General features: G+C 47.1%; 1 protein-coding gene across 1 annotated transcript in view; it reads right to left on the bottom strand.

Annotated features, from left to right (window-relative positions):
- Window positions 1-27,308, bottom strand: part of CRACDL (CRACD like) — a 176,100-nt gene that overhangs the window by 84,263 nt on the left and 64,529 nt on the right. The window lies entirely within an intron of this gene.

The following is a 27,308-nucleotide window of genomic DNA, read 5'->3' as shown; positions in this document are numbered from 1 at the left end:
TCTTACAATACAGGCTTAGGGCAGCCCAGAAGACTGACCCCTGCACCTCCCCCCCCCTCCACCCCCCACACACACACTCATGGCTGGGCTGCACTCAGAAGGGCTGGAAAACCAGACTTCTGGAGGAAGGGACAGCCTGCTTTCCAGCCCCCAGGTGATAGCCAGGGAACACTTGGGGCAATGCATCTAAAGCACAAACTGGGGGTGGGGGGGGGCACATGGCTCTGCACCCAAGGCCACAGCCTCCACTAGCTAAAGGGTTTTAAGTTCCAACAAAGGAAAATAGGACTGTGGCCTCTTAGGAACAGAAACCCATGCAGCAGGGGAAGGTGAAGACCATTCAGGCCGCATGCTATTTTCAAGTGGTTGGCAGGGGCAGCAATTCCACTCCTGGGCATGACTGAACACAGAGGTGCAGCAGGGATACAAACTGTGTGCGCTCATGGACTTAGTAAGAACCTACCGAAGTCTGATTCTTAATACATGGTGTGGCCCGAGGCAGGAGCTACAGCTATGGCCCAGGTCAACGTAGTTCCAGACCCTGGCAAGAGTGGCTGCTGCAGGGACAGGCACGAGACTTATTTCAGGCCAAAGAGAGACTCAGAGCTTTTATGGAACTGTTGAAAATATTTGTCTGCTGGGACCGGAAGGATGTGAGCCTAGAGAGGAAAGAAGCACCAAGACATGAAGAGAGAAAAGCAAATGCACCCAGGTGCTCCGTGTAGAGTTCTGGATCCAGCTGTTCCTAAAGTCAGATTTCCATGGTGTCCCAGCTACATGAGCCACAAAGTCGGCTGTCTTTTTAAATGACAGACAAGCCTTTGCAAGCCTTATTTACAAAAGAAAGAGTCCCAACTAATTCTCTGAGCAAACAGGGGCTGGATAAGTGATGTCAAACTATTTGAACCTCTGAAGTCACAGACAGTCTTCATTTGGCTCCACTTTTAGATCCGCAGGACAAGGGGGTTTGGTAGACTTTCAAGACAGCTGTACCAGGACAGGTTGGGACAAATGATAAAGCAGGTATCAGCAGACCGTGTTCCTTGTAGATCTGCATGGGGCAAAGGCATGACCCCTCTGTGTTAGGGTCATCAAAGAACAGCTCAGTCGCTGGCAGAATAAGCCAACTCTAAGCTCTGTGCATTCCCTGCATGTGCCCATTGCATCCTGATGGCTTCACCTCTTCCATCTGGTGGAAAACCATCTGGCGAAGGATGAAGGGCAAGGGCCTTAACAGTGACACAAACTTAGGTGGACCCAGGTAGTGGCAGCAAGATTCTTGGTTGGAAAAAGTCACAAAGGGGGTTTAGGAAAGCAAGGCTTATTGTGTCATGTGGCATCCTGAGCCCCAGTAGGAGCAGGGCAGCCGAATAACTCCTGTGTTATTTGGCAGGGGTGGCCTGGGGTAGAGCAGGCCACCAAACCCAAAGAGACGACAACAAGGAAAGCCTTGGTGCCAACCCACAGTGATTGGCACAGAAGATGGAGAATAGAGGTCTTGATGGGCCAAGCAGATATAACAGGGTGCCAGCACCAGCAGTATTTCTCCCATCCAGATACCAAGCACCACAGGCCACCTCTCAGAACACAGAACACAGATGCTATTCACGGTTGCTGAGGGCTGGAAGGAACACCACACTGGCTGAGACTGAGATCGGTGGCCAAGCACCCCTGGGAGCTCAAAGCAGAAAAGAAACTGAGTTGTAGTAAAAACAAGTTGTTTCTCAGGTGCAGACACTGGTGGCCTTGAGACCTGCACTTGGGAGCCCGGCCTGGGGCAGCAGCAGTTGCACACTGCTCCCACTGGCCCACAACACGTTGGGGAGACTGCATTTGTATGATGCCAACACAACGTGCAACTTGCATGAAGAACCAGAGGTGATACAATTCGACATCGAAATAGAGAGAGGAGCACTCGTGGTGAGCACCGCGTGACGTATGGAAGTGGTGAAAGGCTATACTGTGCACCTGAAACTAATACTACACTGTATGCCAAGTGGAATTAAAATAAGAACTTTTTAAAAAAATCCACAAAAAAAATAGAGGGAAAAAGCTGGGCCTGAGTAGAACAGAAAGAGCACCAAGGCGCTGTCTGCACTGGAGTCCTGGCTGTCACTTTCCCAGCCTGGCCTCAGTTTCTCACTTCTCACAAGAACTGTCACACAGGCTGTTGTGAAGGACAGAACGAGGTGATGTAATGCACAGAGGAAGTATGGGAGCTAATGGGAGGGATCACTGCTCACTGTTATTTTTGGCATCTCTCAGAATGCAGCACATGGGCGCCCACCCACACCACCTCCACACACAAGGCCTGCTCTGGCTGTCCCGTCCCTAAGTCCCTGGGATGTGGAAATAGTGCCGCCCACGGGAGATGATCTGTGGCTGGGGAGCAGCCCGTGCGGGGAGGGAAGGGTGGTGACCCCACGGGTGCAGGATGGAGACAGGGTGTCTGTGTCACAGGGTGCACAGGGTGCACCTGGAGACACAGGCCAGCAGAGGGCGTGAGGGGACCCGCGGGGCAGGAGCTGGTGCTCGGCAGCAGACACCTGCCTGCCGCCGCCTGCCAGGGACTGAGCAGCACTGAAGGGGGCGAGCGTGCAGCGGCAGCAAATTCCCTGCACCAGCCAGAGGACAGAGGCCGCAGAGCTCACAGAGCTAGGCGTGGGGCTCAGCGCAGACGGACAGGGCACCACAACGGCTGGCCGGAGCCAGGGACCCATCACAAGCTCATGTGCTGGCCTTAAGCGAAGAAATGTGCAGGGTTGGAAGCAGGGGGAAGGGATGTAAGGTGGGAGGTGACCTGAATGCCACCCTCTCCCACAATGACTGACAGCCAGCTTGCCTGGCCACACCACCAGGACAGCCCTGCCTCTTCAGTGCAGCTGAGGAAAGAACAAAGCAGGGATGATACTCTGATCCCCACCTGCAGGCACTTGAAAAATGGGAGGGTGAACCTGAGCTTTCTAGAGACTGGTTGCCCAGTCCTCAAACCCCAGAAACAAGAGACCATAGAGTTGGCTTCACCTCACAAGGAGGATAGTGAGACGGCTCCTGGCACAGAAAGGCACAAGAGGGTGGGAAGGGTGTCTGTGTCCATTAGGCATCTGTCCTACAGGAGCATCAGAAGGAAGCTGAAGCCCTAGAACAGGGGCTGCACTTTATGGAGATGATTCCATCAAGACAGTCACTGAAATCCGTCGCTGGACAGTGAATTCAGTGACTGAATTCTCCAGCAACTGGATGAAAGGGCTCAGTTAGCATGGCGTCTTACCTCCAGACTAGGATATCATCACCCTACACACCAGGGATGTAAAGGCCTTCAATTCCATGCTAAGGAGCTGCTAAACCCCGATGATGGTGGGAAGAACTGCCTTTTTTTATTGTGGTAAAACATGTATCAGGTGCATTTTTTTGTTTCTTAGCAAAAATAAAAGCCAAAAGCCACAGTGATGCTATGGGAAGAATATTTACAGTTCAGAATCAAATAATGACTACAAAAATATGGCTGACAGTGTGATAAGAGTTACAAAAAGTTATCTCAGTAAAGCTGCATTAGGAAGAACTGGAAATGCAGATGAAGATAGGGCCTTTAGAAGCTCAGAATTTGGGACGCCTGGGTGGCTCAGTCGGTTAAGCCTCTGCCTTCGTTTGGCTCAGGTCATGATCGCGTGGTAAGACACAGAGGGGCAGAGGGAGAAGCAGACTGCCCGCTGAGCAGGGAGCCTGATGCAAGTTTCTCTCCCTCCCAGGACCTGGAAATCATGAGCTGAGCTGAAGGCAGACACTTAACTGAGCCACCCAGGAGCCCCTCAAAATACTTCTAATAATAAAAGTGTAAGCAGGTGATATTAATAAAAATGGTGGACTAAGGGCCTCCAAAAAAAATCTTTCATCTATAAAAGCAACGAGAAAACCAGGGGGGCGGGGGGGGGAGTTAGAATCAACTTTGTCACAACTCTGGCTATTAACCAAAGGCTTGCAGCACTCCAGGAAGCATTAATCAAGAGACACAGCTAAATCTTAGTATGAAGTGAGCATTTTAACCTTCCTTATTCCAACCCTCTGCCCTCGAGCTCCATGGTAGCCTTGAAAGCCAACAGCGTCACAATTACTCTGTAAATCAGTAGTCTGGCAGTCACTAGATGGGGGAGAACCAAGTTGAACTTCAAGGCTCTGTTCCCAGAGAACTGTCATTCTACCCTTCTGGTGGCTCCCTGGAAAACCCTAATCTATCCTGAGTCAGAGCTCCCTCAGTGTGAAAAGCCTTTTCTCTTCCACTGAGGTATTTGTTGAAAACAATTAAAGGCAAATATTTACATTAAATTAAGATGCATTAAATGGTTCAAATAAAAGAGACTGACAGGATACATTTTTTTAATGCTCCAAATATATGCTGTCTATAAGAGACACAATTTAAGTTCAAAGACACAAATAAGTTGAAAGTGACAGGATGGAAAAAAGATATGCCATGCAAACAACTAAAACAGCTGGGGTAGCTCTACTAATACCAGACAAAACCGACTCCAAGACAAAAATTACTAGAGACAATGTAGGAAATTGTGTAATAATAGAGTCAATCAATCAAGATTTAACAATTATATACATATATGCACCTAATAACACAGCTTCAAAATACACAGAGTAAAACTGACAAGAGTTGAAGGAAGAAATAGGCAATTAGGCAGTAATAGTTGGGAGTCTTCTATGTTCCATCTCAATAATTATGGAACAACTAGACGATCAAAAAAGAAACAGAAGACTTCAATACACGATAAACTGACCAGGTCTAACAGACCAGAACACGCACTCAGTAACAATAGCATACACATTCTTCTCAAGGGCACGTTGAACATTCTACAAAGTAGAATATTTTTTAGGCCATAAAACAAGACTCAATATATTTTAAAAGATTAAAATTATACAAAGTATGTTCTCCAACCAAAACAGAATTAAATTAGAAATTAATAACTGAGGGAAATTTGGGAAACTCACAATGTCTGGAATAAATTAAGTAACAAACTTCTAAGCAACAATAGGTCAAAGAAAAAAATCATGAGACATAGAAAATACTCTGAGATTAGTAAAAACAAAAAGAGGCTATAGCTAAAACAGTGTTTACAGAAAATTCATAGCTGTAAATGCCTATATTTAAAAGGAAGAAAGATCTCAATCAATAGCCTAATAAACCACCTCAAATTTTATTATTTTTATTTTTATTTTTTTACTTTTTTTCCACCTCAAATTTTGAAAAGAGCAAACTAAACTGAAAGCAGGAGGAAAAAAATAATAAAGATTAGAGAAGAAATTAATGAAATTGAGACTCGAAAAACAATACAGAAAATCAACAAGAGAAAAAATTGGTTCTTTGAAAAGATCAACAAAATGAAAAAACTTTTAGCTAGACTGACCAAGAAAAAAGGAAAAAAAAAAACCCTCAACTTACTAAAATAAAAAATGAAAAAGGGGCCATCACTACTGACCTTACAGAAATAAAAATGATTATAAGGAAATACTATGAACAACTCATATGCCAACAAACTAGTTAATTAGATGAAATGAACACATTCTGAGAAAGACACAAACTATCAAAACTGGCTCACCAGAAATTCAGAATTGACCTACTACAACTAAAGAGACAGGAATTTTGAAACTTTCCACAAAGAAAATCCCAGGCTCGGGCTTCACTGATGAATTCCACCAAATGTTTAAAGACGACTGATAACAGATACGTACTTTCTTCTGGGAGATGATGGGGAAAAAAAAAAAGTTTCACAGTGTAGAAAAGGTTTGGGAGAGATGAAATATAAATTTACTTTAAAGACTAAAGAAAAAATATATACAGGGGGTTGTGATTTATATACAACTATCCAAATAATGTTCAACCTTATAAATAAGAAAATAAAGATCCAGGAATTACATTATCACAACTGTACTAGATTGCCTTTGTTTCTCCCTTTCTAAATAATCAAGATCTAATTCACATATCCCACCGGAGTCCAAAATATTTTTTTAAAGATTTTATTTATTCATGAGAGAGAGGCAGAGACATAGGCAGAGGGAGAAGCAGGCTCCTTGCGGGGAGCCCAATGTGGGACTTGATCCCAGGACCCTGGGATCATGACCTGAGTCGAAATCAGACACTTAATCACTGAGTTGCCCAGGTGTCCCCACACTGAAAGCTTTTGAGGAAGTTGAAAGACCTAAGTCAGGTGAGGAGGAAATATACACAGTATCTATGAGAAAGGGAATCTATATTCCTGACTTATAAAGAGCTCTTCTAAAGCAATACAGAAAATGCAAACAATTCCATTGAAAAGTAGGCAAAGAATATGTAAGAGTAATTCACATGATAAGGAACAGCCAATAAGTGTATTAAAATGGCCAACTCTACTCATCACCACATGTAACAAAGAAGACTATTAGCAATTTAAAAAGATAGATACTATTTACCATTGGTAAAGTGTGAGAACTGGCACTCCCACGTGTTGCTGGTAAGAGTTAAAAAATAATACACCTTTTCTGGACAGCCATTTGGCAGTTTTTACCAAATATTAAATGTAGCAATAGCAACTCCACTTCTGGAAATTTATTCTATAGGATTATCCAGAAGCACACACACATAGATAAATGAGCAAATATGTTACCCGCAGCCAGATTTGTATTAAAATTTAGACATATCATAAATATTCCTTGGTATGGGAATAGTTAACTGAATTATTCAGAATACTAAGGAGTGGTTAAAAGAAATGAAGTAGATGTATTCACTGACATGGAAATATTTATAAAATATGTTATGAAGTTTATATAAGGATCTGCAGGAAACTATGCAAACATAGTATTTCATTTTTGCAAAAAATGTGAACCCCAATATGCATGTGTGTATGTATAAATATAACCAGTTATAGACCAAGCTGGACTCATCAGAGTAAAAGCAGAAACGTACGGCATCCTTCCTCACACTCTTACTAAACTCACTCAGTGGACCTGTTCCTGCCACCTCCACACATCTCAGCCAGAGCTTTTCTAAGCTTTCTGAAATAGATGAATAGACCATCTATTTTTGGCATCAAGCACTTCCAGTTCCAGTCGACTGGAAGGTAGAGTCCTTTCCACAATAAAGTGTTTTTACTCCCTGGCTAATGGAGGCCCAGAGGCTCATGGGGGAAAGCATGTGAGCACCTCCCTGCTTGGCCCACCACCTGGCTTAGATGTGGACAGAGTCCCCAGGGACAGGCCCAGTCCACGGCCAGGGCCCTCAGGTAGTCTGAAATCCTTTTCTCCACCCCTGACCTGGGCCTACCCACTTTCTGCTGACTCCCAAACTCTCTGGGAATCCCTGTGGCCGAGTCTCCCACAGGGAGCCCTTACCCTTCCCTGGCAGGTCTGCCATTAGTCCGGAGACTTCCCAAGTGCTTTCTAGGGACCAACCCCTAGGCACCAAGTGCCAAGAAGCCATCTTCCCCTTCCAGTGGGAAGGTTCACGGAAGGAGATGGGCTCACTGATAATATCTCCAAGGAAATTCTCTCCACCTGAGATTCTAGGTCTTCGGCAGCCTGGAGACAGCTGGGGCCCCTGTGCCCCCTAGCTTCACCACGCTGCAAAAATAAGGGCTGTGCAGTACCACACGACTGTTCTCAGCCAAGAATGCAGAAGGAGATGCTGCTTCACATTCTGTTGTGTCAAAGTACAGAAAAGATCTGAGAAGATACACAGTGGCTTATCTCTGGAAAATGGATTACAGCTTTTTATTCTATGTGCTTCTGTAGTGTTTTTCTTTTTAATTACTCATGTATGTAATTAAAAGATAATTAAAGACAAGAAAATGTCTCCTAAGTCTGTTTTCTGAGCTTCTCAGCCTGAACAGCCTGTCTTGCTGATGACACCCATGCCATCAACAGGAGCCTGGCCAAGGCTTTGGATCCTCATGTCCACCCAGATTCACCTGAGCTCTCAGAGAGTCACCTGGGAACCAGCCCCTGAGATTCTCATGTAATTGGTGGGGAAGGGGTCTGGGCATCAGAATTTAGACATTCCCGAGGGGACTCTTATGTGCAGCCAGGGTTAAGAAGCAATGGGCTTGCTCCTTTCAACTGGGCCTAAACCACTCCCAGCCACCCCTGTACCCACCCTTACTCCCCTACCTGTGTCAGCACCACCTCCTCCTCACCCAGTAGAGCCAGAGAGACACTGCAGAGGTAGAAGCAGCACAATTTGGTGAGGAGATGAAGACTGTGGGGGGAGCCCACAGTCAGGCATGGGAGGGCTGACGTTATGCCCTAGTGTCACTCACTCTACACCAAATGGTGTGGCCAGTCCACTAGAAAGGAGACCCTTTCAACTGGACCTCATAACCTTCAAGAGTCAGGGTCTATTAAAGCATATCCATTGTTCTTCAGCTTTCTTCACTTATTCTGGACCATGAGCTGCCACTGCTTCATGTACATCATATAATCCTTGTATTTGTTTCTTCCTGTTTTTGTTTTGCTTTTCTCTTTATCTGGAGGGTCTTTTTGATCTTTATCCCCACAAAATGGGGTATGAAGGTGAATTTTTGAGCTCCTCCAGGCACAAAAATGTCTGTCCCAGTCCTGGCACCTGATTAACAGTTTGGTAGAGAATGGTATGCTAGGCTGGAGACCAGGCGGGCTGGCTCAGCTTAGCACTGGACCCAACTTCAGAGAAGGCTAAACCAGCCCTATGCCCAAAGCACACCCCATTCCCTGCCCAGGGGTCCAGCAGTGGGGATTGAGCAGAGTGTTCACTCAGCCACTAGTTCCCTGCAATCACCTGGGTTGAGGGCCTGAGCACACGAGCCAAAGACCCAACCCCAGAGCTTCTAGAAATCCTTGACAAACAGAGCTGGATACAGGTACTTCCACCAACAGCTCTAGGGCAGACCATGAGACAGAATCTGCTTCTGGAGCCCATCATGGGTTCCAATCAGCAATGCATGTGCTCAAACTTTGAAGACACTGTGTTTCCCCGTGGAAAGCCATCTTTTCAGAGGAGCAAGAAGAGGGAAAAAGGGAGAGAAAGCCCCTCCCTCACCCACATCTGGCTGAAGTCCACTCTGCAGGAGAGGGACAGCTCACCAGAGGCCAATTTGGGAAGTGTCTCCACGTTGGTTAGAGCAGAGAAGCAACACCACAAGCGCACCACGTGAACGCTGTGTGAAGGAGAGCCGGATGGTGGGTACAAGGGCCACTGAACAGATCGCCCCCTGTGATGTGAGAGAAAAACCCCTACAGCCACCCACGGGGGGCTCAGTGCTGGAGAGTGTGAGCGGCGGGGGTCAGTCTATGGTGAGAGGCAGAGGCAACAAGCAGAGAGATGTGGGGAAAGCAGCTCTGGGAAGGCCCCCAGCAGCCTCAACTCCAGGTGCCACATCAGCCCCCCTGTTCTCCTGCAGTGGCACCCAGAGTCCGTGCCATGGGGATTAACAGTTACTCTCCCTGCCCTGACCACAAGCAATTCACAAGCAGGCATGGGCTCCTCGAGGTCATCAGCTCGATCCCTGCTGCTGCTGCTGGTTCTGGGATTTTACAGACAACCCTGTCTGTTATTGTAAACTTCTTCCCCAGCACCTTCTAGCTCTAGGCACTGTGCTAGGTGCCGGGACACAAGAGTGACAACACAAAAAGGACCCAAAGATCTGGGGGCAATCATGCTACAGTGTGGCAGATGCCAGGATAGAAGAACCCGCAAGTCTGAGGCCAGGAAGGAGGGGTGCTCAGCACAGAAGAGAGCGGAATCTAGACTGAGGATGGATAAATGAGTAGACAGTTTGTCAGACAAATAGGATGTGTTGTGGTTGGGGAGGGGATTCTAAGTACAGGGAACAGCATTCTGCTTAGAGGCCAGAGTGAGGCACTGTGAGAAGTGTGAACACTTGACTGGGGGAGGGTAAAGACACTGAGCTAGAGAAATAGGCAGGGGGGTGCTAGATGGTTCTAGAATACTAAGACGTGTTAAGGTATTTGGACTCTATTTTGACAAGATTTGTGGTAGGATAATGATATCTGAGTGTCAAAAATATCCATTTGGCTGAATCAGGAGCAGGTGGGGTCAAAGGTGACAGAATGGGATGGAGAGGAATTGGCCAATTTGAGGGCTATTTGGAAGACATTATCCAAGACATGGTGTGTAAAGTAGGACTGGGGAAGAGTAACAAGGATCAACTCTGGGTTTCGAAATCAACAAGTGAGTGGATGGTGGGGTCACTCCCTGAGACGGGGGCTCAGCAGAGAGAAATGAAGACGCATGCAGATCTGCACACAGGCATGTTTTCAGGGAAAAAAAAATTAACAGCCGAGAAAGAATAATTGTGGTATTGTTCAATTTCATATGAACTCATTCCTGTAAACATCTATGTGAACGCTTACAAAGGAAATCATGGGAGTAGTCAAAAAATTCACTCAAACCCACACCCTACATACAACACGAAGGGCAAGTCTGGAGCAGAGGTGCACATGCCACAATCTTTTACACGAAAGAGAAAACCAGATTGCAATGCTGGGTGCGTCCTGACAACGGGTCTGAATGACCCTCGCGACTTGGAACTGAGCCTCAGGTTGGAGACCTTTCTAATGAACCTCTCAGCACAGAGGTAGTTACTTCTGGAAGAGGAGTGGGGGCCTGAACCCATTGTCGGTGGCCATATAATTCGGGTACTGCTCACCCTTCTGGTATTCTTTTATTTTTAAATGATCAGATAGTGAATGTGACTTGTTTGTGGTGCACAGTTCCATGAGTACTGACACGTGTATGGATTCATGTAGCCACCACCACAGCCGGGACACAAAACAGTTCCATCACCCCCAAAATACTCCCCCATGCTGCTCCTTTACACTCACACACTCTCCCTCCCCCAATCCCTGGCAACCACTGATCTGTTCTCCATCGCTGCAGTCCTGTCTTTTCGAGAATGTCACAAAAATGGAATCGTACAGTATGTAACATTTTGAGACTGGCTTCTTTCACTAAGCATGATGCTCTTGAGATTCATCCAAGCCCATGCAGGAATCAATAGTTGTTCCTTTTACCCTTCTGGAATTAAATGCAAAAGCACTGAAAGCATTGCAAATGTATATTTGCTTTTTGCTCCTTTTATCACCTACATTTTCTCCTTCATGGATGCCTAAGAAATTGTCTCTGTGCCACAGATGCCCCAATAGCAGCACACCAAATGCCTAATAGGGTGAAGTCAGGGACTTCTGCTGATACAGATTAGTAAAACACTAAAGCCCCAAAGGTTTTATTTGGTATAGCTTTTTTGATCATTTTTAACTCCTAAAGTTAGGGATGCTCCATGTAACCCAATGAAAAGAAGAAAAATTAACCTTTACTTTAATTCTCTACAAACCTAACTTGGGAGGGACACCTGGGTGGCCCAGTGGTTGAGTGTCTGCCTTCCGCACAGGTCATGAATGGGGTCCTGGGATCGAGTCCCACACTGGGCTTCCTGCGTGGAGCCTGCTTCTCCCTCTGCCTGTGTCTCTGCCTCTCTCTATCTCTCATGAATAAAAAAAATAAAATCTTAAAAAAAAAAACCCACAAACCTAAGTTGGGAGATATAATTAAGCCTCAGTTACTGGTTTTCCTCACCACTCTTACAAAATAAAAGAGAAAGAGCACAGGGCATGCATGTGTTCAGTGACTGGTATTAGTCTGAGCTACAAGGCAACTCCGGATGGCATACTCATTTGACAATTTATTCTGCAAACATTACTGAGTGCTGGCATATCCACAGCACAATGCTGGGAACAGAGAGGTACATCCCTCTGCCCTCAAGGGACAGGGTTCCGGATGGCCCCCAAACCGTAGAGCCCACCGTGAGATTTCCTGCAGCCAGCCTACGTCACTCACTGCAGCTTGCTTAGACTCCATTTAAATCACGACGCTTCTCAAGCTTTCACTATCAGTGAGGTGGGTCACACGGCCCCAAAGCTTGCTGAGCAACTAGGGAAGCTAATATGTGATTTACAGTTTGTCATATATAATCCCCAAATGCTGAATTCACACTAACTAATCAAGAGTTGATTGTGTTAGGGTTTAACTACTATAAAGAGCAGGATACAAAGATTATGGGATCAGCTGAAGGAAAATTCTCTACTGTCACTTGTCTGGAATATGGCGTTTTACTGAGAACTGGTGGAGTTTTACTGTGTGTTTTTGTTTTGTTTTGTTTTTTGGGTTTTTTTTGCACAAAAGAGAAAAAAAGAACCAGTTAACAATCAATGCTCAATTCAAGGGCCCCATGAAAATCAACCTGATAGGCAGTATGAGGGTCTTGAAGAGATCTGAGAACAGAGTCCCTACTTCCCTAAGGCTACAGGGGAAAGATTTGCCCACAAGAAAAGCATCAAAGCATGGTATTACGTGATGAGTGCCAATGCGAGGCTCAGATGACAAATGTCAGGAAGCTGACGAAAGGGAGGGCTGGAATGGCCAACCAGCTCTTCCAGGATCTCGGGCGGGCAGGGCACAGCTGGAGCGCTCGTACCTAGCCACCATGAGCGTGCTCTGGGCCCAGGGCACATGCACCTGGCAGCAGCTGAGAGCCTGACTTCCTGGGGCTGGGCGTGGTCTGCTTAGACACGGCATCTGCCCACGGCTACCACACTGTCCAGAGCTCAGCAGGGTCCTCCAGACCCCAAACACCCTCCTGCTGCCTCCTCCCCACCAGCAGCACAGTGTGGAGCTTCCATGGATGTGCAGAAGGGAGGCCCTGTATCCTGTCACCACGAACTGTAAGGGCCAAATGCTACAGAAATGTCACCACTGTGCTCAAACAGCAGGGGGTCAGGCTGTTTTCCTAAACAGGATGGCAGAAATCTATTTCACACACTTTTTTTTTTTCTTAAATAGAAGAATGTACTAATCTCTGCCAGAAAGGGTACTTTTTTCCAAAAGGAGGAAGACAGAGGCTAAAACCCAGAGATGAGTTACAATCCAGGCCTGAGTGGTGACCAGACAAAGCCAGCGCCAGCTCATGGCTACCAGGCCCCCTGCACAGCCAAGACACCAGGAATGCACCCTCTGTCTCACTAACGGACCCAAGCACAGAAGGGGTAATGCGTGCTCCAGGCAGAGTGCTGGCAGAGAGCATTAAATGCACTTGCCACCCCACGTGAGCCAGTCCATCCAGCCCAGGTTCCAATCCTAGCAAAACTCCACGTAGCTGCTCTTCTCCACACAGCCTGTCTGCCCACCGACAAGGAATGACTTTGGGCCCAGCATGGCACCAGCCGCCCAGCAATGCAAAGGGGTAAGACACAGTGTCTTAGCCTCAAGATGTTAATCCTTTCTTTCAAAGTGAAAAGTATTTAGTACGCGGCCAGGTATGATAAAAATGACAAAGCCAGACTCCACGTAGAACCTTGTAGTTTTGTAGAGAAGACAGACATAAAAAGTGAAACAAATCTCTGGGAGAAAGAAAAAGATGTCCTGAAGGCAGAGCATGAGTGCCAAATGGATGGGCCAGTGGCTGAGGTCGCTCTAGGTTTGGAACACCTGGAAGGACGCTGGACTGCAGCCATGCTCAGGACAGGTGAAGAAACAGGGGCATGGTGGGGGGCGGGGGCAGGACAGGCACAGGGGAAGTGCCTGACAACAAAGGGCAGGAGGTGCTCAGCAGACAGATTAGTCCAGTCAGATGGGAGAAAACAGTGGGGCTCGGGAGGACAGGAAAGATAAAAGGGTGGAAAGCTGGTGCAGGCCTGATGAGGGAGCACCTGAGGCTGGGACCCCTGCTGTGTGTTGGGAAACCTTGGCCCAACAGGAAAGCCAGGACTGGACAGGAGGCTTGGCGTGTGGCACGCCCTGGTCTCCCCTGCGGCCAGAGCCAGGCCATAGAACCCATGTGGCAACAACTCTTCCAGTGACTGCCTCTCCCTGGCTTTCAAGAGGGGCTGCAGGAAGCCAGGGCAGGGAAATAGCAGAGGTGGGACTCAGGGCCTGGCTGTCAACTGTGCCTCTGTGGGGTGGGGAAAGGGGTACAGAGGAGGGCAGGCCTCCTGGAGAACCACACACATTCCTCCTATCCTGACTGGTACCCTGAATATGAGGCAAGGGCCTGAGCCCAGGCAAGGGGAGATCTGCACCTCCTCCCAAAGCCTTGCTGGCCAGAGCTCATCAGGCACAGGAAACGATCAGACATAGTTTTGGTTCCCCTCTGACGGTGGTTGCCAGGACAGAGCCTTGACTCAGGAGCCTGGCTTCCAGCTCCACCTTCTATGTCCAGAGCAGTGGTTGGGTGAAGGAATTAAGCTCTGCAGGAAGAAGATCCATGCTACTTTCCTCACTTAGGGAAGGAAGTGGTTCAACAAGGAAAGGGGTTCGGGTGCGGGGAGGGGGACCCTGAGGCCAGGGCTTTAAAAACAAAGGGCTTTGCAGTTCAAACTTGGCTGGGTTTCAAACTTGGCTCTGCCGCTTAGAGCAAAGTGGCCTCTCTTTGCTCTCTTAACTGTGAAATGGGACCATGCCTCCTTGCTGAGAATTCAGTGAAGCGGTGTTGGCATAGGGCCTGTTCATAGAAAGGGCTCAATAAATGGTGACCATTTTGACCATGAGGCGGCCTGGGAGCCTCTGCAGCAGTGAGAAAGTCGCCAGCACTGCACAAATGGCTTTCTGACTTTGGTTCCCACGTGGCAGAGAAAGCAGCCTCCCCACCACGAGTCTGCCCACTCCTGGTGCTCAGAGATCCCCTGATGCTATATACTGTACACAGGTCATCTACAGAAGCATAGTCCTAGGGCTCGCTTTCTCCAGAGCTCAAAGCTCAGGAGGGTGGAGTGGACATCCCAGGTGGCCTGCGGGTGCTGACACAGCCCAGGCGCCTCAGTCAGGGGGCTACAGGCTGATGTCACATCCACTGAGCATCTTATCTAAGATGATGCAACCACACATAAAGCCATCACATCAGACCAGAGAGCCCACACTGCACGAGGACTCCTTACATCTTTTCTTAAAGTCCTGAATCATAAAAGTGACATAGTCTAGAGATTCTGAGTTAGACTTAGGGACTAGATCTTTACGAGATTCCAAAATGGACAAAACTGGAGAACCCCGTCTGGGTGTGTATCATCAGCAAGTGTAATCCAGCGTCAGCAAGTACGAACGACAGTTGGCTGAGAACATGCTGTGCCCGGCAGCACAAGGCAGAATGAGATACAGCCTCTCCTCCTCGCACAGAACCCAAGGACTTGTCGAAGTAGTAAGACATGAACACTAGAGAAGCCGAGGAACAAATCCCAGCGAAACGTTTCATGACTGGACAGCAACAGAGAACCTTACGAAGGTCTGCAAGTGGAATGATGGAGTTAGCTATTTGGAGGCTCACCAATCCTAACATGTGACTTGGAAACACATGCAAATGAAATTTAGATGTCAGCCTCCCCCTCCCCCCGAATCACTGGAAGCAGTCAGGACAGATGTGGTCACAGATACGGCAGTGGGCTCGCCTCTCTCAGTGTCGCCAGTCCTATGGGTGAAGGGGTCTCTGGAAGCCTTCACACACACTCTGGCCTGCAAGGGCGAGGGTCAGGCCCACAGAGAAGGCAAACGATGCCTCCTGTCCCACAGCCAGAAAAAAAAAAACCTCCCTTCCCTAAGAGGGTGAAAAATTCTCACTGGAGAACTCCATACACAGCTTATCTCATGAGTATCAAGTATGCTCCCCAAGCATGTGGGTGCCAGGAAGGTGTCTCCGGAGTAGCAGGCACAGGTGTGCTGGTCTTCAGAGCAGACGTATCTGCCATCCTAAATTTGCAAACCAGGCTGTCGGCTTCCAAACAGTTCTGAATGAGCTTGGTGCGGGAGATCCCTTGTTACTACCAGGGCCTGCTCATCCCTCAAGTTGGAGGGAAAGTTTGGTAAGATCTAGGGTCCTGCACTAGATAGGGGTCTCCCCATGGGACAGAAGCACCCTGAGAAGACCAACTCTAGGGACTTAACCGTGGCCTGCTTCCCTAAATTCTACAACCCTGAGTCACCCCCTGACCTATGGGTTCAGTATTCCTGGGTCAACTGTCACCTCTTAATTCAAAGGACACATCCTGGCCTATAAGTCACCTCTCTAAGCCCAGCAAAGAAGCCCCAGGTTTACTAGACCTATTAAGAAAAAGGTATTAAATGTCCCAGTGTCCACAAGCAGCTTTACCACTGTCTCCTCTGGGGAGCATGGCATCCTGAGATGACAAAACCCTTCCTCTTGGGGTGCATCTCTGCAACTGCACTGGTGCACTCACTTGCCTCAGGCATATGGGGTAAGGGGACCATACTCACAGGCCAGGTGCTCACTCCCATCTGCTGTGCGGTGGGCTCAGCCTCCCTCCCTTTGGAAACCCAATCTCCAGGACAGCACAGAGGCAGGCAAGAGCTCCCTGAGGCTTCCTGCAAACCAGCAGAGCCAGCACCGTGCATCCAAACAGCCTGAAGCAGAAGCAGCTCACTCCCACCCATTTCCCTGAACTGGGCACATTACCACAAGGACAAGCATGCCAGCAAGCGCCTGGCAACAGGTGGGCGGAGGGACTGGTTTTCCTCAACCCGCCAGGCGCCCGCCTCTGGGACACATTACCTTCCAGAATCCCTGATCTGAAAACCCAATTTTCCCCCTACTGACCAAAAATCTCACCTAAGAAAAATAATAATAGTGGAGTCCTCTTATGATCTCTCAGTGAAGTATAAGAGAGGACGTCATGCCTCACTGTATAAAATAATTCCGCCTGTGGGAAGAAGTCACGTCTCAGTGGGCACTGGGACTCAGGAGAAGTTTTAAACTACCATAAACATTTCAATCGAGGAATAGGTTGTTTTTGTCCTAAAGCCACAATATACCAGTGATAAAAACACATTTGTGCTTTGATTATACCAAAGCTCTGAGAATGAGCTAAGCATTCTTAGCATGCCTCCCCCTGGAGTTGTTCTGCAAGTTTATCTTAGTAGTCATTTTTATTTCTGATGTATCCCTAAAGTTAAGAGTGAAAACCCGTTTTTTTTTTTTTTTTTTTTACCAGCAGCATTACACACACACACACACACAGATGTGTGGTCTTGCACTTAGCAACGCTGCTGCAGTCAGAAGTGGTGCTGCTTCTGTGTCCCCAGTCTGAGTGGCCTGCTCCAGGCTGGTCTCTGGTGCCCAGAATGACATCTGCAAAACACAACGCCGCAGGCTCATGTAAGGGAGCCCCAGCCACTCTCACCAGGGCTGCCAGCGATACTCAGAGCTCCTCTCAGCTCTGTGTGGACCAGAGCCTGAAGCTGGTGAGGCCAAGGTAAAATGATACCGAGAGAGAGTCATAAAAAGCGAGAGGCCATTGAGACAAGCCGGCACCAAATACGTAAGTAGGCATCAAGGTCCCCACCTCCTCACGTGAGCACATTTTAATCTCTTTCCTTCCTTTGGGTGCACTCTCTCAGCCTTTCCTTGAGAACAATCTTTGGGAAACCTCCCCTCTGTGGTTATTATGGCATTATAGTCATGATAGGATGTTCTTTGTTCCTGTTACTCTTGGTGATCTGTCCAATGTGTGAGGGTGGAACCCTCCCAGGGAGCACTTGACTTGGAGCACCAAGTCCTGCTCCTTGTCACAGATGTGCTACCTAACATGGAAATAAACTTGAGAAATCCATGTGATCGCTCCCTGCCTATTTCTTCACCTGAGACAGACAAGGTGTTTTTCTTGTCTCTATCGAGGACCCGATGGGATACCACACACACAAAGGCCCAATCTCCTTTTGTTTGGCAATGGATCCTTGAGTGTTTATTGACATGAATTTCAATCAGAAGAAAAAGGCCACCTTTATTCCTCCCCACTGGTTCCTGCAGAGCTCAAGGCAGCATATATTACAAACCCAGGCCCTAAAAGGAACTGCTCACACCACCCCCTCCCTGGGCTGTCCTCCCTGGAGCTGAAGCCAACCCACATTCTGGAGCCCCTAGGGCTTAGATCTTTGGAGCCCTCACTCAATTCCAGGGTTAGCAGGGCCCTTCTTATGCCTTTTTTTTTTTTTTTTTTAAGATTTTACTTATTTATTTATGAGAGACACACAGAGAGAGGCAGAGACATAGGCAGAGGGCGGGCCTGGATCCCAGGAACCCAGGATCATGACCTAAGCTATAGACGGATGCTCAACCACTGAGCCACCCAGGTGCCCTCTGTGTCTCTTTACACAATGAAAACATCTGCTGAGCAGATCCCAACCTCCATTCCCACAGATCCTGTCTTCAAATCAGACCTCAAAAATCCACATTCTCTTCCTCTATCTGCTGCCTCACCTTCAGAAGAGAACACACAAAACAGAGATACCAGAACATCTAATCTCATGAAGATGAGACCTGGGGGCTGCCCTATCCACAGGGGACCATGCAAAAACTTTGTTCCAGGGACCCAGAACAGGACACAGTGGAAAGGAACACGGGACTGAAATCCAGGACTCTCGGCTTTAGCGGTTCTGCACGGCCCTGAGCAGTAACTGAATCTCTGACTTACCATCCTAACCCACCGCATCCCCAGGCCCTGTGAAGATCCAGTGTGGCAACGTCCAGGAAGGCACTTTGCAAATGATGGAGCGCCATGCAAACAACAGGTGCCCTGCAGATGCACCCTGTCCTGCTTCAGGACTTGCCATCACAATTTTTAACTGAAAATTTTCTTTCACGCTAAAATACATAGGTTTTTTTAAAAAAAAGAAAATGGCAGATTCAACAGCCTACCATACCAAGTACTTTCCTGTCAGTGTTTACCCAGTGTTTACAAGCCCTCTCCTTACCGGCACAACATTTTGTGCACGGTTGCCCGTGAAAGAAGTATTTATTGACTACTGTTAAGGTCCGGGCACCGTGCTGGGTACTGTAGATTGGGCAACAACCAACCACAAAACACAAAATCTTTGCTTTAATGTTCCAAGGGGAAGAGGCAATGAACAGACATATCCAATAAGCCAGACAGTGACGAGGCAAAGATTCGCCTTTAAAAACCCCGTGTTTTCGGCAGCCCTGGTGGCTCAGTGGTTTAGTGCCACCTTCAGTCCAGGGCCTGATCCTGGAGACATGGGATCAAGTCCCATGTCGGGCTCCCTGGATGGAGCCTGCTTCTCCCTCTGCCTGTGTCTCTGCCTCTCTCTCTCCTCTCTGTATATTTTCATGAATAAGTAAATAATTTTTTTTTAAAAAAAATAAAAACCCCATGTTTTAAAAACCAAAGTGAGGGGACACCTGGGTGGCTCAGCGGTTGAGTGTCTGCCTTCAGCTCAGGTCGTGATCCCGGGGTTCTGGGATCAAGTCCGACATCGGGCTCCCCGCAGGGAGCCTGCTTCTCCCTTTGTCTGTGTCTCTGCCTTCTCTCTCATGATAAATAAAAATAAATAAAAATTAAAAATTAAAAAAAAAACACAGTGAAGTCGGGTGGTGCTATTTCAAATAAGGTGATCGGGAAGGCCTTCTCTGAGAAGGTGACAGCTGAGCAGAGAGACTCGACAGGAGCAACGCAGTAAGCCATGGACATATGTGGGGGATGGGTGTGCAGGCACAGGGGAGAGCAAAGTGCCTCTGACCATGGCAGGGGAGCCAGGGGGACAACGCAGACGGATCAGAGACATGGTGGGGTGCCAGGGGAGAGGAGCCAGACAGCAAGCAGGCCTTGTAGCTTCGTGGGCAAGGCTCAGAATTTCATTCTGAGTGAAGATGCCACCAGAAGGTGCCAAGTGGAGTGCTGGCGCAATTGTGACACATCACAATTTCACTTTCCAATCACTCCTGCCAGGGTACAGGAATACAGTCAATTTTTGCATCTTGACCATGTATCCAATGACGTTGCCAAATTCACTTATTAGTTAAGATTATTTAGAATTCTGTCTTCTGCAAACAAAGATAATTTCACTGCTTCCTTTCCAACCCTTATGGCTTTTATTTCATTCTGTTGCCTGATGACACTGGCTGGGACTTCCAGTCCTGTGCTGCACAGAGTGGCATACGCGGACTTCCCTGCCTCACTCCTGATCAAGGGGGAGAACATTCAGTGTTTCACAGTTTTGAGTGGTATCAGCTGTGGGTTTTTGAAAGCTGTCCTTTAGCACATTGTGGAATTTCCCTTTTATTCTGAGTTTGCTGAGAGTTTCTGGTCATAAACACACTGAGTTTTGTCACATGCTTTTTTCTGCATCTATTGCCAAAATCATATAATTTTCCTTTTTTTATTCAATTAATGTGGGGTATTACATTCATTGAGTTTCACATGTTAAACCAACCCTGCATTCCTGGAGGAACACCACTTGGTCATGAGGTATCATTACTGCTGTATTCAGTATGCTAGCATTTCATTATTTTTGCAAGAAATATTGTTCTGTAACTTTTTTCTTTTTTCTTTAACGATTTTATTTATTTATTCATGAGAGGCACAGAGAGAGATGCAGAGACATAGGCAGAGGGAGAAGCAGGCTCCCTACGGGGAGCCTGATGCAGGACTCAATCCCAGGACCCCAGGATCATGGGCTCAACCACTGAGCCACCCAGAGGTCCTTTTTTCCTTTTTTAAAAATCATGGTTATGCTGGCCTCATGATACTATCTGGAAAACATTTTCCTCTTTCCTTTTCCTCTATTAAAGAGTTTATGTGAGAGTGGTACTATTTCTTCCTTAAGTGTCTTCTAAAAGTCACTAATATAGCCATTTGGGCCTGGAGTTTTCTTTGTGAAAAAGTCTTCTAGTGTCAATTTCAATAATTTGTGTCTTTAATGGAATTTATCCATTTCATCTAATTTATTGAGCTTATTGATACAAAGTGGTTCACAATAATCCATTTTCCTCTTCTATCTGTAAGATGTATGTAAGAGTCCCTTTTTCATTGCTCATACTGGCAATTTAGTTTCCTCTCCTTTTCCTTCATTAGTCTTCTTGGGGGTTTATCAATTTTATTCATCTTTTTAAGAGCCAACTTGTGTTTTTATTGATTATTCCCTATCACATGTCTGTGTTTTTCATTTACCTTCCTCTTATCCTTTGTCACACATCTAAACTCCTAAATAAATTGCTACTGTTTGGCTTTAAGCCATCAATTGTTTTTGATGAGTTTTTAAAATGAGAAAATTAATTCTTTTATATTTACAACATATTTCCCTTTTCTGGCACTTTTAATTCCTTCATATGGATCCATAGTCTATCGGTGGCATGTCCCTTTGGGCTGAAGACTTTCCTTTAATGATCCTAATTCTGCAAGTCCACAGAGAACAGCTTCCCTCAACTTTTGTCAATCTGAAAATGTCTTTGTTTGAAGTTTATTTTTGAAAGATATATTTTTTCCAGAACGTTAAAGACAATGTCCTATTGTCCTCTGCTTTACATTTTTTTTTTATCCTTTCACTTTATTGGAGTTCAATTTGCCAACATATAGTGTAACACCCAGTGCTCATCCCATCAAGTGCCCCCCTCAGTGCCCATCACCCAGTCACCCCCACCCCGCTCACCTCCCCTTCCACCACCCCTTGTTCGTTTTCCAGAGTTAGGAGTCTCTCCTGTTCTGTCACCCTCTCTGATATTTTCCACTCATTTTTTCTCCTTTCCCCTTTATTCCCTTTCCCCTTATTATGATAAGAAGTCAACTATAGGGCAGCCCAGGTGGCTCAGCAGTTTAGCGCCACCTTCAGTCCAGGGTGTGATCCTGGAGACCCAGGATCGAGTCCTACGTTGGGCTTCCTGCATGGAGCCTGCTTCTCCCTCTGCCTGTGTCTCTGCCTCTCTCTGTGTCTCTCATGAATAAATAAATTAAATATTTTTTTAAAAAAGTCGTCAACTCTATCCTTGCTTTTGTTTCCTCATATGTAATATATCTTCTTTCCTCTGACGGCTTTAATATTTTATTTTTCTCTTTTGTTTTTAGCAATTTAATTCTGGTGTGGTTTTCTCTGAGTCTACCCTACTTGGGATTCCTTGAAATTTGGGAACCTGTAGATTACAATTTTTTTCCTATCCAATTTGAGGAAGTTTCCTCAAATATTTTTCTTCCCCAACTTCTCTTCTTATAAAATTCCAACCATACATATGTTAGACTAACTTGATATCATCTCTCATATGTCACTGAGGCTCTGATAATTTTTTTGCACTTCGTGCTTCAGTTTGAATGGTTTGTATTGATCTGTTTTCAAGTTCATGGATATTTTTTTCTATACTGCCCAAACTGCTGTTAGATCCTTCCAATCCAATCTAATTTTTTCATTTCAGATACTGTATTTTTCGGTTCTGGAGCTTCTATTTGATTGTTTCTTACATTTCCATTTCTCTATTGAAATTCCCATCTGTTTGCTCATTATGCTTGGATAGGTTTATATCTATTGACCTTTTTCTTTGTTACCATTCACATGGCCCTGCATGGCTAGTGATTTTTGTATTAACATGCTGGATATTGCACATAATACTTTGTTTAAATAGTGTTGAGGTTTTTTCTGCCAGACAGCTTGACCAGCTTATCATCTGATCGTAACAGGGCTTCTTTCTTGGTTTTGCTTTAGTGGGTTTATTATTTTTTTTAAGATTTTATTTATTCATGAGAGGCACAGAAAGAGGCAGAGACACAGGCAGAGGGAGAAGCAGGCTCCCTGTGGGGAGTCCGATGCAGGACTCGATCCCAGGATCCGGGGATCACACCCTGAGCTGAAGGCAGATACTCAACTGCTGAGCCAACCATGTACCCCTGCTCTAGTGGGTTTAGTGTGGTCCTCAGTCCAGGCTAGAGTGGCCTTCCTCCTTAGGTGTAGGAGTAGGGCTTCTCTTTTGTGGCCTCAAGTAAAAGTTCAGGGTGTTCATAAGGTCTCCTTACTCTGGCAGGTTATGGCTCTACCCCTCCCAGCACTGCGTGATTTCTAGAACTCTATGCAGCATACTACCCAGCCCCCAGGAGTTGTTTGCTGAACCTCAAAGCATCCTATCCTATCGATTACTATTACATTAGAGTCTAGGGGACCACTTTGAAGATTTGTGAAGTCCTTCTCTGCTCAGAACTCTCCTCTTCAACACCCTGCTCCCCCAATTCCAGCTGCCTCAGCACCCCAAAATTCTGATTCCTGTTTCCTCTGATCAGCTCTCTGCTGGCACCTGCTTCCCTGAGCATTGGTTGCAGAGGTACTCCCCAATAGAAGGCCAGGAGGAACACGGAGCTTGCCTTCATTTGGATCACAGATTTGCAGTGTGCTGCTTTGTATATTTTGTCTAATATCATAATGTTTCGGAAAGGAGAATAAATCCAATATTTATTACTCCATCATGGCTGGGATCCGAAGTCTGATTATATTCTAAGAGGCGACTCTGGCTGCTGTACGGAAGAAGCTATAAAACAAATTACCTACCATGAGTGACCACATGAAAAGGACTCATGATGAAGTTTTTCCTGAAGCCAAAAATGCAAATGCTCTGACACTGACTAAATACCTGTGCAAATCTGGCAAGGCCATCAGGAGTCCAACGCGTACTTTCAGATAAACCCATAGGAACATGAGGCCAGTTCTCACCTCTGACACCAGATACAGGCCTGCAGTTTTGAAGGCTGGGAGTAACAGAACCCCCTCTCATAGTTCTTCTGGCCAAGCCCAGCCACAGCTGTAGCCAGAGCTGGCAGTCCCCTAAGATCCTTCTCTGTTCAAAGCTGACTGACCAACGTCCACTGATGGGTCATCTTGTCTGAAAGACCAACGACCAGGACCTAGGAACCGAAATGAATGGTCTAGAGAACTCTGAAGTCACCCTCAAGTATCAGGTCTCTTCTAGAGCATTTCAAATCCTCAGGTGTGGGGCATGAATGGGTCACACGTTATGTCTCCTACAAATGCAGGACCAAGTGAATCCTCTAACAAAAGTTGCCTTCTTAGTAAGTGCTCGGCCCTGGCACTGCAGATAGCGGTCTGGGTAGGGCAAAGGTCAGTAGTCCTTCCCAACCACCCAGCTAAATGATCGCAGGGCTTCTCCCATCCAAAGCCTGTGGATAGCTTGTCAGGCAGTTTAAATGTGAAGAGAAAGATTTTACCAGCCCAAATAAAACTCGTCCTATCACTGGGGATATGCATCAGGGAGATAAATACCTGAAAGGGCCTGTCCCCTCCCTTCCCTGGTACAAGTTGCCACTTGCCCTGAACAACAGACCGAGGCTCAGGTTTCCAAGGTGGCTTACAGATCCAATGACCTTCCCGCTCATCAGAGGAGGAGTAGAGTTCTGAAGCATTTGGAACCTACCAAAGCCCAAGGTCTGCCCTTGAGAAGTGACCATGCCTCACAATTTCCACTAAACGCCCCTTTATACAGAAATTAATTTCATTTACACCTCACTTGTTTTCTCTCAGTGGGGTCTGAGTCCCTATTCTCTTTTGTACAAGGAAGCCAGAACAGTCTTAGGGGTTCAGAGGTCAGCACAGGAAAAGCCCACTACCCAAAACTTGTCTTCCCTGACGCTGTGTTTAAAGGATTAATCCGAATGTGAAGAGTAGAGGCTGTATAAATGTATTTTAAGCCTCACACAGCGAGTCAGCATTTCTGAAACCCTGGTCCTTCAGAGTCCTGTGAGGACTTTCCAGTGAAGATCAAGGAGAGACTGGCATAGCGCTGTCAGGCAATTTCTGTGGAAGGCTTCTGAGCACACCATGAAATTCATATTTTCCAGAGCCCTAGACAGCAGTAGCAAATTCTTAAATTTCTCTGATGATATTTGCATTAGATTCCCAGTGCTTCTCAAAGGATACTTATTTGTTCATACAATTATTTTCTTTATTTGGTTCAATTATCTTCTGATTTACATCTAACAGCTGTACTATGTAATTGCTGTAACTTGTAAGAAGAGGTAGGTAGGTATGGAAAACAGTCATGATTATTGGATAAAAGATGCCAGAGGACAGAGGACGTTCAGAATGTTTCCATGTAACCTGGACCCAAGCAACTGTCATCAAACTCAAGTTCATGAAAACTGCAAATGCAAACGAAATGAGCTGTCAGGCTGCAGACTGTGAGCAAACACTGGCCATGCAAAGTAGAATTTCCTCCCTCCCACGCATTCCTGCTGCTGACCTGCTAAGGCCCATTGAAACCTGATGCTGAGCAGCCTCCCCGGGGAGCAGGGCCCTGGCACTGAACCCTCCATCTGGCCATGCACCCCAAGCCACCTGGCCAGCTGCTCCTTTTCCCTGGTTCCCTTTCAGCCAAAAGAATCTCATTCCTGTGCCACCTATAATCGCAAAGAGCCTGTCCCCAGGTCCAAAGCCCATCAGTGGGTGTGGCAAAGGGCCAGCAAGAGGGCTGAGGGAAGACAGCAACAAAAAGAGCAAGTAGCAAGGCTCCAGCAGCTTTTGTAAAGGGGTGATTTAATCCTGAAGGAGGAAACTGCTGCATGTTGTGCAGATCTCAACCCTCCAGCTTCACAAAACATCAAGCTGTCTTCCTCATCCTGTCCTTTCTCCCTGACATCACACTTGGGGGAATCCTATCCCCCGCCCCCCTGCCTGGCCCTGCCTCCCACCTCCACCTTCCACCTCCACCTCTGGCTCCGTCCCTCCTCCAGCCACTCCTACCTGTGGTGGCAGAGTTCACAGACCTCTCACCAACCGGGCTAGGGGCCAGACCCCAGGTCAGGCAGGAAACCCCACATGCCTTCTGGGAGCAGCAGGTGGCACATCTGGGAAAATGTACTCTGGGAAGTTCCTTATTTCCCAAACTATTGCTCTGAGGACCCCTGAGAACCAGAATCCGCTCTGGCTCACACTGAAAACAGTTCCCCTCAGATAAGGAGCAGCCTCAAAGGTGAGTGTGTCAGAGTTAGGGTGTCCCTCCCTCCTAGGGTGTAGGCTTCAGAGCTCACCAGGCCTGGGTCTGTTCATGGGCATGTTTCCTTGAAACATGCACCTACTCTCAGGGGCTAACAGGGGGTTAAATATGGAGATGCAGATCCACTGGTGAGCTCCAGGTTGTACACGACTACCTCTTACTGAAAGGGGCAGCTCAGGACTCAGGTTCCAACGAGGTTGGCACAGAGAATCAGAACAACGAAGAAACCTATTTTTCAAGAAAGGTTGAGAAGTTGTCAAACCCAGATGGCTGTCAGGAAGTGGCGTATACAGCTAAGCTCCCAGGCCTGAGGCATCTCAATGTTAAGAGTAGCTGTTACACAAGTATCATGCCGATGCTGCTGGCCAAGAATTATAAACCTTGACTGGGATTTTCTTTTTTAATTCTTCCCAAAAGAATTCTTTCCAACATTCAACCTACTGCAAATTACTTCACTCTTCTTGGCTTCAGTGTTCATGTTTGGAAAATACACAAGTCGTCCAATCTCACAATTCCCCAGCTTGATGCTCACCAATGGGGTCTGTACACCCAGGACTTGGTGGGACAGGGTGCCAGGCAGCAGGTGAGCAGCAGGCCCTGGGCAAGGTGCTCAAGTGAGAGGTGAGAGAGAGAGAGCCCCTATGCCCACCATTCTGCTCCCGGCACAGGCAAATCCTTTCTACTGTCTGGGCCTCAGGTACCTCATCCTTCAAAGGGACCTATTCATTCTGGCCCTGCCCACCTCACAGGTGATGAGGGCCCCGAACAAGACTGCTGGGTACATGCTCTGCCTTGACAAAACCAGATGGTTGTATCAACAATAAAGTTTCTTCAGACTCATGGGACCCTTTGCACAAATGTCCCCAGGGGCTGGCCCCAGATACCAGCAGAGGGACTGGGAAGGGCATGAGCCCACGGGCATGTGGTGAGGGTCCTGGACCTCTGTGTGGAGAGCACTGAATCAGGCACCAAAGGGACAAAGGACCATACAGAAGTGTGGTCCCTGTCCTTAGACTGTCACAGATAGGGATGTTCCCCTTCATGTGCTAGGTCGAGGTGTGGTCCAACACACCTGAGATCCTATGTCCAACACTGATGAGGATGGTTGGATTAAAACCAGGGTGTCAGTACCAGGGCAAGAAGGGAAGGCACCTACAAGAATGGGAACACTGATCCTCACAATGCTCAGAGCCAGGCGCTGTGGCCTCCTGGACAGCAGTACAGGTGATCGAGTGCAGGCCTGGGCTCTAGGGCAGAAACCACCTGCTCACAGCTTCAAAGCTGGACCACCCTGGAAACCTTTGGATGCTTTGTTTTCTCGCCCAAATTGTTCTCACATGATTAAGCCCACGGAAACCCCAAGTGCACCCATCACTCTGCCTGCGTGCATTTCACATGGCAAGGGAAAACCACAGGGGTAACATCAGGTACCCACACTGCACACCAGAATCTTTGAAAACGTTTTTTTCTAGAACAATGCTGACACGCGCGTGATTAAATATTTCC

This window comes from Canis lupus, chromosome 10, assembly GCF_011100685.1.
Source record: "Canis lupus familiaris isolate Mischka breed German Shepherd chromosome 10, alternate assembly UU_Cfam_GSD_1.0, whole genome shotgun sequence".
NCBI lineage: Eukaryota > Metazoa > Chordata > Mammalia > Carnivora > Canidae > Canis > Canis lupus.
This window is presented reverse-complemented; position numbering and strand designations above follow the sequence as displayed.